The sequence below is a fragment of the Pseudophryne corroboree genome, chromosome 4 (assembly GCF_028390025.1).
Source record: "Pseudophryne corroboree isolate aPseCor3 chromosome 4, aPseCor3.hap2, whole genome shotgun sequence".
Lineage (NCBI taxonomy): Eukaryota > Metazoa > Chordata > Amphibia > Anura > Myobatrachidae > Pseudophryne > Pseudophryne corroboree.
In genome coordinates, this window is record NC_086447.1 from 445,637,454 (window position 1) to 445,654,385 (window position 16,932).

The 16,932-nt window shown below is 49.0% G+C and overlaps 1 protein-coding gene across 4 annotated transcripts in view; it reads right to left on the reverse strand.

The window, feature by feature from the left end:
* ORC3 (origin recognition complex subunit 3) overlaps positions 1 to 16,932 on the reverse strand; it is a 234,743-nt gene that overhangs the window by 178,087 nt on the left and 39,724 nt on the right. The window lies entirely within an intron of this gene.

Genomic DNA, 16,932 nt, shown 5'->3' on the forward strand with positions numbered 1-16,932 from the left:
CTCCCTCTATGCCCCTCCTCCAGACCTCAGTTAGAGAACTGTGCCCAGAGGAGATGGACAATACAAGGCAGGATTTAAAAATCCAAGGGCAAGATCCATACCAGCCCACACCAATCATACCATGTAACCTGGAACATACATAACCAGTTAACCGTATGAACAACAAACAGTGACGGTCCAAGACCGACTCCAACTGTAACATAACCCTTATGTAAGCAACAACTATATACAAGTCTTGCAGAGTTTCCGCACTGGGACGGGCGCCCAGCATCCTCTACGGACTAGGAGAAATAGATTTACCGGTAGGTTTAAAATCTTATTTTCTCTAACGTCCTAGAGGATGCTGGGGACTCCGTAAGGACCATGGGGTTTATACCAAAGCTCCCAATCGGGCGGGAGAGTGCGAATGACTCTGCAGCACCGACTGAGCAAAAGCTAGGTCCTCGTCAGCCAGGGTATCAAACTTGTAGAATTTAGCAAAGGTGTTTGACCCCGACCAAGTAGCCGCTCGGCAAAGCTGTAATGCCGAGACGCCTCAGGCAGCCGCCCAAGAAGAGCCCACCTAGTGGAATGGGCCTTAACCGAACTTGGAACCGGCAATTCAGCCAGAGAATGAGCCTGCTGAATCGTGTTACAGCTCCAGCGAGCAATAGTCTGCTTTAAAGCAGGTGCGCCAATCTTATTAGCAGCATACAGGACAAACAGTGCTTCTGTTTTCCTAAGTCTAGCCGTTCTGGCTACATAAATTTTCAAAGCCCTGACTACGTCCAGGCACCTGGAATCCTCCAAGTCACTCGTAGCCACAGGCACTACAATAGGTTGGTTCAAATGGAATGAAGAAACCACCTTAGGCAAAAAGTGAGGGCGTGTCCTCAATTCCGCTCTATCCACATGAAAAATCAAGTAGGGGCTCTTGTGAGACAAGGCCGCCAATTCTGATACTCGCCTTGCTGATGCCAAGGCCAACAACATGACCACCTTCCAGGTAAGACATTTCAACTCAACCTTGTTAAGTGGCTCAAACCAGTGTGATTTTAGGAACTGCAACACAACGTTCAGGTCCCACGGTGCCACTGGAGGCACAAAAGGGGGCTGGATGTGCAGCACTCCCTTTACAAAACGTCTGGACTTCTGGAAGAGAAGCCAATTCCTTCTGAAAGAAAATCGAAAGGGCCGAAATTTGCACCTTAACAGAACCTAATTTCAGTCCCATATCCACTTCTGTTTGCAGAAAGTGGAGAAAACGCCCCAGATGAAAATCTTCCGTAGGCGCGTTCTTGGTTTCACACCAAGACACATACTTTCGCCAGATATGGTGATAATGTTTCACCGTCACCTCCTTCCTAGCCTTTATTAAAGTAGGGATGACCTCCTCCGGAATCCCCTTCTCCGCTAGGATTCGGCGTTCATTCGCCATGCCGTCAAACGTAACCGCGGTAAGTCTTGGAATGTACAGGGCCCCTGTTGCAACAGGTCCTCCCTGAGAGGGAGAGGCCAGGGATCTCCTGTGAGCATCTCTTGAAGATCTAAGTACCATGCCCTTCGAGGCCAGTCTGGAACAACGAGTATCGTCTGTACTCTTCTTCGCCTTATGATCCTCAACACTTTTGTGATGAGAGGAAGAGGAGGAAACACGTAGACAGAGTGGAACACCCATGGCGTTACCAGGGCGTCTACTGCTACTGCCTGAGGGTCCCGAGACCTGGCACAATACCTCCGAAGCTTTTTGTTGAGGCGCGACGCCATCATGTCTATTTGAGGAATTCCCCAAAGACGTGTTATGTCTGCAAAGACTTCTTGATGAAGTCCCCACTCTCCTGGATGGAAATCGTGTCTGCTGAGGAAGTCTGCTTCCCAGTTATCCACTCCAGGAATGAAGACAGCCGACAGAGCGCTTACGTGATATTTATGCCCAGCAAAGAATCCTTGTGGCTTCCGCCATCGCGACTGCTTCTTGTCCCGCCTTGGCGGTTCACATGAGCCACTGCTGTGACATTGTCTGATTGAATCAGAACTGGTAGGTTTCGAAGAAGACTCTCCGCTTGTCGAAGGCCGTTGTATATGGCTCTGAGTTCCAACACATTGATGTGTAGACAGGACTCCTGGTCTGACCACAGTCCCTGAAAACTTCTTCCTTGGGTGACTGCTCCCCACCCTCGGAGGCTCGCGTCCGTGGTTACCAGGATCCAGTCCTGAATTCCGAACCTGCGACCCTCCAGCAGGTGAGCACTTTGCAGCCACCATAGGAGAGACACCCTGGCCCCTGGGGACAGAGTTATTTTATGATGTAAGTGCAGATGCGACCCGGACCATTTGTCCAGAAGGTCCCATTGAAACGTCCTCGCATGGTACCTGCCGAAGGGGATGGCCTCGTAGGCCGCCACTATTTTTCCCAGAACTCGAGTGCATTGATGAACGGACACCCTTATCTGTTTTAGCAGGTCTCTGACCATGTTCTGGATGTCTTGGGCTTTTTCCAACGGGAGAAAAACCTTCATTTGTTCCGTATACAGTATCATACCTAGGAACATTAGTCGAGTTGTCGGAATCAACTGTGACTTCGGTAGATTCAGAATCCAACCGTGTTGCTGGAGCACTCTCAGAGAGCGTTACACTGCTCAGCAATTTCTCTCTTGATCTCGCCTTTATCAGGAGATCGTCCAAGTATGGGATAATTGTGACTCCATGCTTGCGCAGGACCACCATCATTTCCGCCATTTTCTTGGTGAAAATCCTTGGGGCTGTGGAAAGCCCAAACGGCAACGTCTGAAATTGGTAATGACAATCCAGTACAGCGAACCTAAGGTACTCCTGATGGGAGGGATATATGGGGACATGAAGGTACGCATCCTTTATGTCCAGTGACACCATAAACACCCCCTCCTCCATACTGGTTATAATCGCCCTGAGCGATTCCATCTTGAATTTGAATCTTTTCATGTACAGGTTTATGGATTTTAGATTCAAAATAGGTCTTACCGAACCGTCCGGTTTCGGGACCACAAAGAGGGTTGAGTAGTAGCCTCTTCCCTGCTGGTTCAAGGGAACCCTGATAATTACTCGCTGTAGACACAGCGTTTGAATTGCAGCTAACACTACATTCCGTTCTGGTGTAGAAGCTGGTAATGCCGACTTGAAAAATCGGCGCGGGGGCACCTCTTCGAATTCCAGTTTGTAATCCTGGGAGACTATTTCCAACACCCAATGATTCAGGCCTGAGCTGACCTAGGCCTGGCTGAAAAGTCGAAGACGTGCCCCCACCGGTGCGGAGTCCCGCAGGGGAGCCCCAGCGTCATGCTGAGGATTTTGTAGTAGCCGGGGAGGACTTTTGTTCCTGGGCACCGGCCGAAGCGGGTGCTCTTTTCCCTCTAACCTTACCTCTGGCAAGGAAGGAGTACCCCCAACCTCTTCTGGACTTTGTTGACCGAAAGGACTGCATCTGATACGGTGGTATTTTCTTTTGCTGTTAGGGAATAAATGGTAAAAAATTTGATTTACCTGCGGTAGCTGTGGAAACCAGGTCCGTCAGCCCATCCCCAAACAATACGTCTCCCTTATAGGGTAGGACTTCCATATGCTTTTTTGAGTCCGCATCACCCGTCCATTGGCGAGTTCATAAGGATCGTCTCGCTGAGATAGACATGGCATTGGCTCTGGAAGCCAGCAATCCAATATCCCTTTGAGCATCTCTCATAAATAAGACTGCATCTTTAAATATGGGCTAGGATTAACAATACAGTATCTCTATCCATGGTATCAATTTCAGCCGTCAGATTATCTGTCCATGCTGAAATTGCGCTACATACCCATGCCGACACAATTGTTGGTCTTAGCACAGCTCCAGTATGCGAATAAATAGACTTTAAAAGTAGTCTCCTGCCTGCGATCCGCAGGATCCTGGAGACGGAAGAGCCACTTTCTTGGACAGGCGCGTTAAGGCCTTGTCCACAGTGGGAGGTGATTCCCAACGCACCCTGTCCTGTTTAGGGAATGGGTATGCCATATAAATTCTTTTGGAGATCTTGTTCTCATGCAGCTTCTGTGGAGAAAATGGCGCTGGTTAGTGCTGAGGATCAAGCTCCGCCCCCCCCCCCTCCCCAACGGCGGGCTTCGGTCCCAGTGTAATTGTAATAAAATGGCGGGGGATCTGTGATTTACTGCCTCCGCAGCCTAATCATACTCTATTGCCCAAAATTGAGGATTATTGCTGCCCAGGGCGCCCGCCCTGCACCCATCAGTGCTGCCTCTGTGTGTTGTGTCTGGGAGCAATGGCTACCTCACGAAGATCTGAAGTCTTCTGCCGCCTGAGATGTCTTCTATCTTCTCATACTCACCCGGCTTCTATCTTCCGGCATCTGTGAGGAGGACGGCGGCACGGCTCCGGAACGAACCCCAGGGTGAGACCTGTGTTCCGACTCCCTCTGGAGCTAATGGTGTCCAGTAGCCTAAGAAGCAGAGTCTATCAGTTAAGCAGGTCTGCTTCTCTCCCCTCAGTCCCACGATGCAGAGAGCCTGTTGCCAGCAGGACTCCCTGAAAATAAAAAACCTAACAAAATTATTTTTCTACAGAAAACTCAGGAGAGCTCTCTGCAGTGTACCCTTTCTCCTCTGGGCACAGAATCTAACTGAGGTCTGGAGGAGGGGCATAGAGGGAGGAGCCAGTGCACACCCATAGGAAAAGTTCTTTTTAGGTGCCCATGTCTCCTGCGAAGCCCGTCTATACCCAATGGTCCTTACGGAGTCCCCAGCATCCTCTAGGACGTAAGAGAAATATATAAATAATACTTGTGGCTCCTAATAGACAAACCAAGTACATAATCCCTTCTAATATAAATAGATATGCTATTAGCAATAAAAAAAACATGTTTTTAAAAATTTTTATTAGATTCCGCCAGCAAAATGAGGCGGACTGAAATTGACAAAATGACTGTCAAAAAGCACTGTTGTCGAATCAACATTCTTCAATTGAATATACTTTTGTCGAAAAGCCGCATTTTTACCATTGCAGACATGTCGAATTTGAATAAATGTCGAATTGCATAAAGTCGAATCTGAAACAGCTGTTTTTTTGTCGAAAAGTACTGTATTGCATTGTCGAATATTTTTTTTGTGTCCAAAATGCCCCGTTTTTCGACATTTGCGGCAATTCGACCGCAATTGCATATACCCCATAGTGTATATCTGCAGTGTATAGTGGCTATATAGGTTCCATAACTGAAAATTACCACTAGTTGGAGGTCTAGTCTCTTCATAGTTACATAATGAGGAGATAAATACAATTTATGTAGATAATGAAGTAATAAAAAGATAAAAACTAAAAAGATAAAATTAAAAAGTGTCTGCTGAATTAACACCATTTACTGTATATAGACCCAGTATGAGAGTCCTGTTAGCTGGAGAAAGTAAAGGAGGCTGAGTGAGGAACTGTGTCCAGGCAAAATGGTAACCTCATCATGGAAAAGAAGGAAAAAACAAAGTTGAGAAGTAAATAGACCTAAGGATGAGGACCCAGTGAAGCTCCAGCCCGCAGTAGCTGTGTGTGAATCTAGGACTGCAGCTGATGTACAGCAGGAATGCCGAGGTTATCACTGGTCTCCTGGCAGCAGGAGACTGTGGGGCTGCGATCTCTGGCACCGCCAAAACAGGGTCAATGGCGCGGCTGAGCACCAAGTTCACGGACCTGTGGGGTGAAGTGAGAATTCAGAAGGCTGGTTCAATGCCGACAGAGTGGCAGGACTCTTGCAGGTAGACAGCAGTTAAGCTGTGCAAAGTTCCAGTTTCATGCACCCTTAGGGGGGAATGCACTTAGCTGAGGTAATTTACCATGAGCGAATTAGTCCCCCGGGGCTATGCAATTAGCCCCTGCCGGCAGCATTTGTCTGGAATTTTTTTACGCACCTGAACCAGTGGGTTAACGGGTGCCGCAACCCTGTTAACACACAAATTTGTGAACTTTTCAGGCATTCCATTTTAACTCCCGTTAACACGTTAATTTAATGGGCGTTAAACAGGGTTGCCAGTGAAAAAGGGAGTACAATTGAATATCGACATTAAAGCCCAAGATAGCTCCCTTTTTCACCAGCAGTAATTTACAATACCACAGGTAACTGAATTCCCCCCACAGTCTTCAGTGTCCAGGCCATGCTCCCATAAAGTTAAATGATTTAAAGTAGTGAGCGTATAATATAGGTCAAATAGGGTTAATGTAGCTTCTGCTAAACACAGTCATACATACAGCACTAATTTGTAAGAAAAAAAAATGGAAAACATTAAAGTTTTTATTAACAAGCTGTAATTGCAACATAAGGACACTTTGGGGGGAATTAAATTGTTTAATTGCACCCAATCTCCCGTATAAAGTGACGGGAAATCACGGGATGATATTCAATTGTTTCCCGTTATCGTGCTAATCGTGCCCATATCAGACGGGTTTAGCCGTGTAAAGCGGCAAAACCTGACCAAACGAATGGGCGCAACGCAAAACGTCCCACTTGGGCCTAGAATGACTGTGCCTAGGGCCGCCTCTGAGTGAAGCTATATTAAGAAACCAGGAAAAAAATAAGAATTTACTCACCGGTAATTCTATTTCTCGTAGTCCGTAGTGGATGCTGGGGACTCCGTAAGGACCATGGGGAATAGACGGGCTCCGCAGGAGACTGGGCACTCTATAGAAAGATTTAGGACTATCTGGTGTGCACTGGCTCCTCCCCCTATGACCCTCCTCCAAGCCTCAGTTAGGAACTGTGCCCGGAAGAGCTGACACAATAAGGAAGGATTTTTGAATCCCGGGTAAGACTCATACCAGCCACACCAATCACACCATGTAACACGTGATAGGAACCCCGGTTAACAGTATGATAACAAAATGGAGCCTCTGAAGAGATGGCTCACAACAAAACCCGATATTTGTAACAATAACTATGTACAGGTATTGCAGACAATCCGCACTTGGGATGGGCGCCCAGCATCCACTACGAACTACGAGAAATAGAATTACCGGTGAGTAAATTCTTATTTTCTCTGACGTCCTAGTGGATGCTGGGGACTCCGTAAGGACCATGGGGATTATACCAAAGCTCCCAAACGGGCGGGAGAGTGCGGATGACTCTGCAGCACCGAATGAGAGAATTCCAGGTCCTCCTCAGCCAGGGTATCAAATTTGTAGAATTTTGCAAACGTGTTTGCCCCCGACCAAGTAGCTGCTCGGCAAAGTTGTAAAGCCGAGAACCCTCGGGCAGCCGCCCAAGATGAGCCCACCTTCCGTGTGGAATGGGCTTTTACAGATTTAGGCTGCGGTAAGCCTACCGCAGAATGCGCCAGCTGAATAGTGCTACAAATCCAGCGCGCAATAGACTGCTTAGAAGCAGGAGCACCCAGCTTGGTGGGTGCATACAGGATAAACAGCGAGTCAGTCTTTCTGACTCCAGCCGTCCTGGAAATATACATTTTTAGGGCCCTGACTACGTCCAGCAACTCCATATTTATGTGAAGAGAAATCTCCTGATTTGACCACAGTCCTTGGAAATTTCTTCCCTTTGTGACTGCCCCCCAGCTCCGAAGGCTGGCATCCGTGGTCACCAGGACCCAGTCCTGTATTCCGAATCTGCGGCCCTCTAGTAGATGAGCCCTCTGCAGCCACCACAGCAGCGACACCCTGGTTCTGGCCGATAGGGTTATCCGCTGTTGCATCTGGAGATGTGGACCCGGACCATTTGTCCAACAGGTCCCACTGGAACGTCCTTGCGTGGAACCTTCCGAATGGAATTGCTTCGTACGAAGCTACCATTTTTCCCAGGACTCGTGTGCATTGATGTACCGACACTTTTCCTGGTTTTAGGATGTCTCTGACCAGAGATGACAATTCCTCTGCTTTTTCCAGTGGAAGAAACACTCTCTTCTGGTCTGTGTCCAGAATCATTCCCAGGAACAGAAGACGTGTCGTCGGGACCAGCTGTGACTTTGGAATGTTTAGAATCCAGCCGTGCTGTTGTAGCACTTCCTGAGAAAGTGCCACCCCCACTATCAACTGTTCTTTGGACCTCGCCTTTATCAGGAGATCGTCCAAGTACGGGATAATTAAAACTCCCTTCTTGCGAAGGAGTATCATCATTTCGGCCATTACCTTGGTAAAGACCCTCGGTGCCGTGGATAACCCAAACGGCAGCATCTGGAACTGATAGTGACAGTCCTGTACCACAAATCTGAGGTACTCCTGGTGCGGAGGGTAAATGGGGACATGCAGGTACGCATCCTTGATGTCCAGGGATACCATGTAATCCCCCTCCTCCAGGCTCGCAATAACCGCCCTGAGCGATTCCATCTTGAACTTGAACCTTTTGATATAAGTGTTCAAGGCTTTTAAATTTAAGATGGGTCTCACCGAACCGTCCGGTTTCGGTACCACAAACATTGTGGAGTAGTAACCCTTTCCTTGCTGAAGGAGGGGTACCTTGACAATCACTTTCTGTGAATACAGTTTTTGAATAGCCACCAACACTGCCTCCCTGGCAGAGGGAGTTGCCGGCAAGGCAGATTTTAGGAAACGGCAGGGGGGAGACGTCTCGAATTCCAGCCTGTACCCCTGAGATACTACTTGAAGGACCCAGGGATCCACTTGTGAGAGAGCCCACTGTGTGCTGAAAAACCTGAGACGTGCCCCCACCGTTCCCGATTCCGCCTGAGCAGCCCCAGCGTCATGCTGTGGACTTACCGGACGCAGGGGAGGACTTCTGCTCCTGGGAACTAGCTGTGTGCTGCAGCTTTTTCCCCCTTCCTCTGCCCCTCGGCAGAAAGGATGAGCCTCTAGCCCGCTTATTTTTCTGGGGCCGAAAGGACTGTACTTGATAATACGGTGCCTTCTTTTGCTGTGGGGTAGCCTGTGGCAAAAAGGTTGATTTTCCAGCAGTAGCTGTGGAAACGAGGTCTGAAAGACCTTCCCCAAAAAGTTCCACCCCTTTATAGGGTAAAACTTCCATGTGCCGCTTGGAGTCGGCATCACCTGACCATTGCCTAGTCCATAACCCCCGTCTGGCGGCAATGGACATAGCGCTTATTTTTTGATGCCAGCCGGCAAATATCCCTCTGTGCATCACGCATGTATAAGACCGCGTCTTTTATATGGTCAATCGTTAGCAAAATATTGTCCCTATCCATGGTATCAATGTTTTCCGACAGGGAGTCTGACCACGCAGCAGCAGCACTGCACATCCAAGCTGATGCAATAGCGGGTCTCAATATAATGCCAGTGTGTGTGTATATAGCTTTTAGGGTACTTTCCTGCTTTCTATCAGCAGGTTCTTTTAGGGCGGCCGTATCCGGAGACGGTAGTGCCACCTTCTTTGATAAGCGTGTCAGCGCTTTATCTACCCTAGGGGGTGTTTCCCAGCGTGACCTATCCTCTGGCGGGAAAGGGTACGCAGCCATTAACCGTTTTGAAATGATCAATTTCTTATCTGGGGAAGTCCACGCTTCCTCACACACCTCATTTAGTTCGTCAGATGCAGGAAAAACTACTGGTAGTTTTTTCTCACCAAACATAATACCCTTTTTTGTGGTACCTGGGGTATCATCAGAAATGTGTAATACATTTTTCATAGCCTCAATCATATAACGGGTGGATCTATTGGAGGGTACACTCGTCTCATCATCGTCGACACTGGAGTCGGTATCCGTGTCGACATCTGTATCTGTCATCTGAGGTAGCGGGCATTTTACAGCCCCTGATGACATTTGAGACGCTTGGACAGGCACAAGCTGAGTAGCCGGCTGTCCTATGTCGTCAAACCTTTTATGTAAGGAGCTGACACTGTCACGTAATTCCTTCCATAAGTCCATCCACACTGGTGTCGACCCCGCAGGGGGTGACATCACATTCACAGGCATTTGCTCCGCCTCCACGTCATTATCCTCATCATACATGTCGACACAGCAGTACCGACACACAGCAGACACACAGGGAATGCTCTTACAGAGGACAGGACCCCACAAAGCCCTTTGGGGAGACAGAGGGAGAGTATGCCAGCACACACCAGGGCGCTATATAACACAGGGATATCACTATACAGAGTGTTTTCCCCTATAGCTGCCTATATATATACATATACTGCGCCTAATTTGTGCCCCCCCTCTCTTTTTTACCCTTTCTGTAGTGCAGGACTGCAGGGGAGAGCCAGGGAGCTTCCTTCCAGCGGAACTGTGAGGGAATAATGGCGCCAGTGTGCTGAGGGAGTTGGCTCCGCCCCTTTTTCGGCGGGCTTTCTCCCGCTATTTTATCGTTTCTGGCAGGGGTTAATATACACCTATATAGCCTCTGGGGCTATATATGGTGTTAGTTTTGCCAGCCAAGGTGTTATTATTGCTGCTCAGGGCGCCCCCCCCCCAGCGCCCTGCACCCATCAGCGACCGCAGTGTGTGGTGTGCATGAGGAGCAATGGCGCACAGCTGCAGTGCTGTGCGCTACCTTGGAGAAGACAGAAGTCTTCAGCCGCCGATTTTCCGGACCACCTTCTTGTTTCTGGCTCTGTAAAGGGGACGGCGGCGCGGCTCCGGGAACGGACGACGAGGTCGGGTCCTGTGTTCGATCCCTCTGGAGCTAATGGTGTCCAGTAGCCTAAGAAGCCCAAGCTACCACCACTTAGGTAGGTTCGCTTCTTCTCCCCTTAGTCCCTCATTGCAGTGAGCCTGTTGCCAGCAGGTCTCACTGAAAATAAAAAACCTAAACTATACTTTCTGCTAGGCGCTCAGGAGAGCCCCTAGTGTGCATCCAGCTCAGCCGGGCACAGAAATCTAACTGAGGCTTGGAGGAGGGTCATAGGGGGAGGAGCCAGTGCACACCAGATAGTCCTAAATCTTTCTATAGAGTGCCCAGTCTCCTGCGGAGCCCGTCTATTCCCCATGGTCCTTACGGAGTCCCCAGCATCCACTAGGACGTCAGAGAAAAGAAAGGGGAAGACTTCACAAATGCACTCTGTTTGCCTTATGTGTAGACCACATATAAATATTGTATGCCCAGTCATCAGTATAATGGGTCTGATCATCTAGACCTGAGGCTACAAAAGCAAACCGTACTAGCGTGTAAGATGTAAAATAAGAATTTACTTACCGATAATTCTATTTCTCATAGTCCGTAGTGGATGCTGGGACTTCCGTAAGGACCATGGGGAATAGCGGCTCCGCAGGAGACTGGGCACAAAAAGTAAAAGCTTTAGACTAGCTGGTGTGCACTGGCTCCTCCCCCTATGACCCTCCTCCAAGCCTCAGTTAGGATACTGTGCCCGGACGAGCGTACATAATAAGGAAAGATTTTGAATCCCGGGTAAGACTCATACCAGCCACACCAATCACACTGTATAACCTGTGATCTGAACCCAGTTAACAGTATGATAAACGTAGGAGCCTCTGAAAAGATGGCTCACAACAATAAACAACCCGATTTTTTGTAACAATAACTATATACAAGTATTGCAGACAATCCGCACTTGGGATGGGCACCCAGCATCCACTACGGACTACGAGAAATAGAATTATCGGTAAGTAAATTCTTATTTTCTCTGACGTCCTAGTGGATGCTGGGACTTCCGTAAGGACTATGGGGATTATACCAAAGCTCCCAAACGGGCGGGAGAGTGCGGATGACTCTGCAGCACCGAATGAGAGAACTCCAGGTCCTCCTCAGCCAGGGTATCGAATTTGTAAAATTTTGCAAACGTGTTTGCCCCTGACCAAGTAGCTGCTCGGCAAAGTTGTAAAGCCGAGACCCCTCGGGCAGCCGCCCAAGATGAGCCCACTTTTCTTGTGGAATGGGCTTTAACAGATTTTGGCTGTGGCAGTCCTGCCACAGAATGTGCAAGCTGAATTGTACTACAAATCCAACGAGCAATCGTCTGCTTAGAAGCAGGAGCACCCAGCTTGTTGGGTGCATACAGGATAAACAGCGAGTCAGATTTTCTGACTCCAGCCGTCCTGGAAACATATATTTTCAGGGCCCTGACTACGTCCAACAACTTGGAGTCCTCCAAGTCCCTAGTAGCCGCAGGCACCACAATAGGTTGGTTCATGTGAAACGCTGAAACCACCTTAGGGAGAAATTGAGGACGAGTCCTCAATTCTGCCCTGTCTGAATGAAAAATTAGGTAAGGGCTTTTATATGACAAAGCCGCCATTTCTGAGACACGCCTGGCTGACGCCAGAGCTAACAGCATGACCACCTTCCATGTGAGATATTTTAATTCCACAGTGGTGAGTGGTTCAAACCAATGTGATTTTAGGAACCCTAAAACTACATTGAGATCCCAAGGTGCCACTGGTGGCACAAAAGGAGGTTGTATATGCAGTACCCCCTTGACAAACGTCTGAACTTCAGGCAATGAAGCCAGTTCTTTCTGGAAGAAGATCGACAGGGCCGAAATTTGAACCTTAATGGATCCTAATTTTAGGCCCATAGACAGTCCTGCTTGCAGGAAATGCAGGAAACGACCCAGTTAAAATTCCTCTGTGGGGGCCTTCTTAGCCTCACACCAGGAAACATATTTTCGCCAAATGCGGTGATAATGTTTCGCAGTTACATCCTTCCTGGCTTTGATCAGGGTAGGGATGACTTCATCTGGAATGCCTTTTTCCATCAGGATCCGGCGTTCAACCGCCATGCCGTCAAACGCAGCCGCGGTAAGTCTTGGAACAGACAAGGTCCCTGCTGGAGCAGGTCCTTTCTTAGAGGTAGAGGCCACGGGTCCTCCGTGAGCATTTCTTGCAGTTCCGGGTACCAAGTTCTTCTTGGCCAATCCGGAGCCACGAGTATAGTCTTCACTCCTCTCCTTCTTATGATTCTCAGTACTTTTGGAATGAGAGGCAGAGGAGGGAACACATACACCGACTGGTACACCCACGGTGTTACCAGAGCGTCCACCGCTATTGCCTGAGGGTCCCTTGACCTGGCGCAATATCGGTCCAGTTTTTTGTTGAGACGGGACGCCATCATGTCCACCTTTGGTTTTTCCCCAACGGTTTACAATCACTTGAAAGACTTCTGGGTGAAGTCCCCACTCCCCCGGGTGGAGGTCGTGTCTGCTGAGGAAGTCTGCTTCCCAGTTGTCCACTCCCGGAATGAACACTGCTGACAGTGCCACCACATGATTTTCCGCCCAGCGAAGAATCCTTGCAGCTTCTGCCATTGCCCTCCTGCTTCTTGTGCCGCCCTGTCTGTTGACGTGGGCGACTGCCGTGATGTTGTCCGATTGGATCAATACCGACTGACCCTGAAGGAGAGGCCTTGCTTGACTTAGGGCATTGTAAATGGCCCTTAGTTCCAGGATATTTATGTGAAGAGACGTTTCCATGCTTGACCACAAGCCCTGGAAATTTCTTCCCTGTGTGACTGCTCCCCAGCCTCTCAGGCTGGCATCGGTGGTCACCAGCATCCAATCCTGAATGCCGAATCTGCGGCCCTCTAGAAGATGAGCACTCTGTAACCACCACAGGAGAGACACCCTTGTCCTTGGAGATAGGGTTATCCGCTGATGCATCTGAAGATGCGATCCGGACCATTTGTCCAGCAGATCCCACTGAAAAGTTCTTGCATGGAATCTTCCGAATGGAATCGCTTCGTAAGAAGCCACCATTTTTCCAAGGACTCTCGTGCATTGATGCACTGACACTTGGCCTGGTTTTAGGAGTTTCCTGACTAGCTCGGATAACTCCCTGGCCTTCTCCTCCGGGAGAAACACCTTTTTCTGGACTGTGTCCAGAATCATCCCCAGGAACAGTAGACGTGTTGTTGGAATCAGCTGTGATTTTGGGATATTTAGGATCCACCCGTGCTGACGTAGCACTACCTGAGATAGTGCTACTCCGACCTCTAACTGTTCCCTGGACCTTGCCCTTATCAGGAGATCGTCCAAGTAAGGGATAATTAAGACGCCTTTTCTTCGAAGAAGAATCATCATTTCGGCCATTACCTTGGTAAAGACCCGTGGTGCCGTGGACAATCCAAACGGAAGCGTCTGAAACTGATAATGACAGTTTTGTACCACAAACCTGAGGTACCCTTGGTGAGAAGGGTAGATTGGGACATGGAGATAAGCATCTTTGATGTCCAGAGACACCATATAGTCCCCTTCTTCCAGGTTCGCTATCACTGCTCTGAGTGACTCCATCTTGAATTTGAACCTTTTTATGTAAGTGTTCAAGGATTTTAGATTTAAAATTGGTCTCACCGAGCCGTCCGGCTTCGGTACCACAAACAGCGTGGAATAAATACTCCTTTCCCTGTTGTAGGAGGGGTACCTTGATTATCACCTGCTGGGAATACAGCTTGTGAATAGCTTCCACTACCGCCTCCCTGTCGGAGGGAGACGTTGGTAGAGCAGACTTCAGGAACCGGCGAGGGGGAGACGTCTCGAATTCCAATTTGTACCCCTGTGATACTACCTGCAGGATCCAGGGGTCCACTTGCGAGTGAGCCCACTGCGCGCTGAAATTCTTGAGACGGCCCCCCACCGTGCCTGAGTCCGCTTGTAAGGCCCCAGCGTCATGCTGAAGACTTGGCAGAAGCGGGGGAGGGCTTCTGCTCCTGGGAAGAGGCTGCCTGGTGCAGTCTTTTTCCCCTTCCTCTGCCCCGGGGCAGAAATGAGTGGCCTTTTGCCCGCTTGCCCTTATGGGAACGAAAGGACTGAGTTTGAAAAGACGGTGTCTTTTTCTGCTGAGAGGTGACCTGGGGTAAGAAGGTGGATTTTCCAGCCGTTGCTGTGGCCACCAGGTCCGATAGACCGACCCCAAATAACTCCTCCCCTTTATACGGCAATACTTCCATATGTCGTTTGGAATCCGCATCACCTGACCACTGTCGCGTCCATAACGCTCTTCTGGCAGAAATGGACATCGCACTCACTCTAGATGCCAGGGTGCAAATATCCCTCTGTGCATCTCGCATATATAGTAATGCATCCTTTAAATGCTCTATAGTTAATAATATACTGTCCCTATCCAGGGTATCAATATTTTCAGTCAGGGAATCCGACCAAGCCACTCCAGCACTGCACATCCAGGCTGAGGCGATTGCTGGTCGCAGTATAACACCAGTATGTGTGTATATACCTTTTAGGATATTTTCCAGCCTTCTATCAGCTGGTTCCTTAAGGGCGGCCGTATCGGGAGACGGTAACGCCACTTGTTTTGATAAGCGTGTGAGCGCCTTATCTACCCTAGGGGGTGTTTCCCAACGCGCCCTAACCTCTGCGGGAAAGGGTATAGTGCCAATAATTTATTAGAAATCAGCAGTTTTTTATCGGGGGAAAGCCACGCTTTATCACACACCTCATTTAATTCATCTGATTCAGGAAAAACTACTGGTAGTTTTTTCACACCCCACATAATACCCTTTTTTGTGGTACTTGTAGTGTCAGAAATATTCAATGCCTCCTTCATTGCCGTGATCATGTAACGTGTGGCCCTACTGGACATTACGTTTGTCTCCTCACCGTCGACACTGGATTCAGTATCCGTGTCTGGGTCTGTGTCGACCATCTGAGGTAACGGGCGTTTTAGCGCCCCCGACGGTGTCTGAGACGCCTGAACAGGCACTAATTGATTTGCCGGCTGTCTCATGTCGTCAACAGTTTTTTGCAAAGTGCTGACACTGTCACGTAATTCTTTAAATACGACCATCCAGTCAGGTGTCGACTCCCTAGGGGGTGACATCACTAACACAGGCAATTGCTCTGCTTCCACATCATTTTCCTCCTCATACATGTCGACACAATCGTACCGACACCCAGCACACACACAGGGAATGCTCTGAAAGAGGACAGGACCCCACGAGCCCTTTGGGGAGACAGAGGGAGAGTTTGCCAGCACACACCAGAGCGCTATATATATACAGGGATAACCTTATGTAAGTGTTACTCCCTTTATAGCTGCTGTTTTATATTAGCTGCCAATAGTGCCCCCCCTCTCTTATTTTACCCTGATTCTGTAGCAGGACTGCAGGGGAGAGTCTGGGAGCCTTCCTTCCAGCGGAACTGTGAGGGAAAATGGCGCTTGTGTGCTGAGGAGATAGGCTCCGCCCCCTTCACGGCGGCCTTTTCTCCCGCTTTTTTTTTTTTTAGGAAAACTGGCAGGGGTGAAATGCATCCATATAGCCCAGGAGCTATATGTGATGTATTTCTTTAGCCATATAAGGTTTAAACATGTTTTATTGCGTCTCAGGGCGCTCCCCCCCAGCGCCCTGCACCCTCAGTGACCGGAGTGTGAAGTGTGCTGAGAGCAATGGCGCACAGCTGCAGTGCTGTGCGCTACCTTATCTGAAGACAGGAACGTCTTCTGCCGCCGATTTCTCCGGACCTCTTCGCTCTTCTGGCTCTGTAAGGGGGCCGGCGGCGCGGCTCCGGGACCCATCCAGGCTGAACCTGTGATCGTCCCTCTGGAGCTAATGTCCAGTAGCCAAGAAGCCCAATCCACTCTGCACGCAGGTGAGTTCGCTTCTTCTCCCCTTAGTCCCACGATGCAGTGAGCCTGTTGCCAGCAGGACTCACTGAAAATAAAAAACCTATTTAAACTTTTACTTCTAAGCAGCTCAGGAGAGCCACTTAGCATGCACCCTTCTCGTTCGGGCACAAAAATCTAACTGAGGCTTGGAGGAGGGTCATAGGGGGAGGAGCCAGTGCACACCAGCTAGTCTAAAGCTTTTACTTTTTGTGCCCAGTCTCCTGCGGAGCCGCTATTCCCCATGGTCCTTACGGAAGTCCCAGCATCCACTAGGACGTCAGAGAAAAATTAATTTATTTAATATAGTTAAAAAATTATTTTTACAAATATTTAAATATTACATTATGCACATCTGCAGAACGGCTCTCTCATCAAAAACTGGGGGACACAGTGGGTGGCGCAATCGCATGTGATCTGACCATGCCAGTTAAGTGGTTAAAGGAGTAGTCCAGC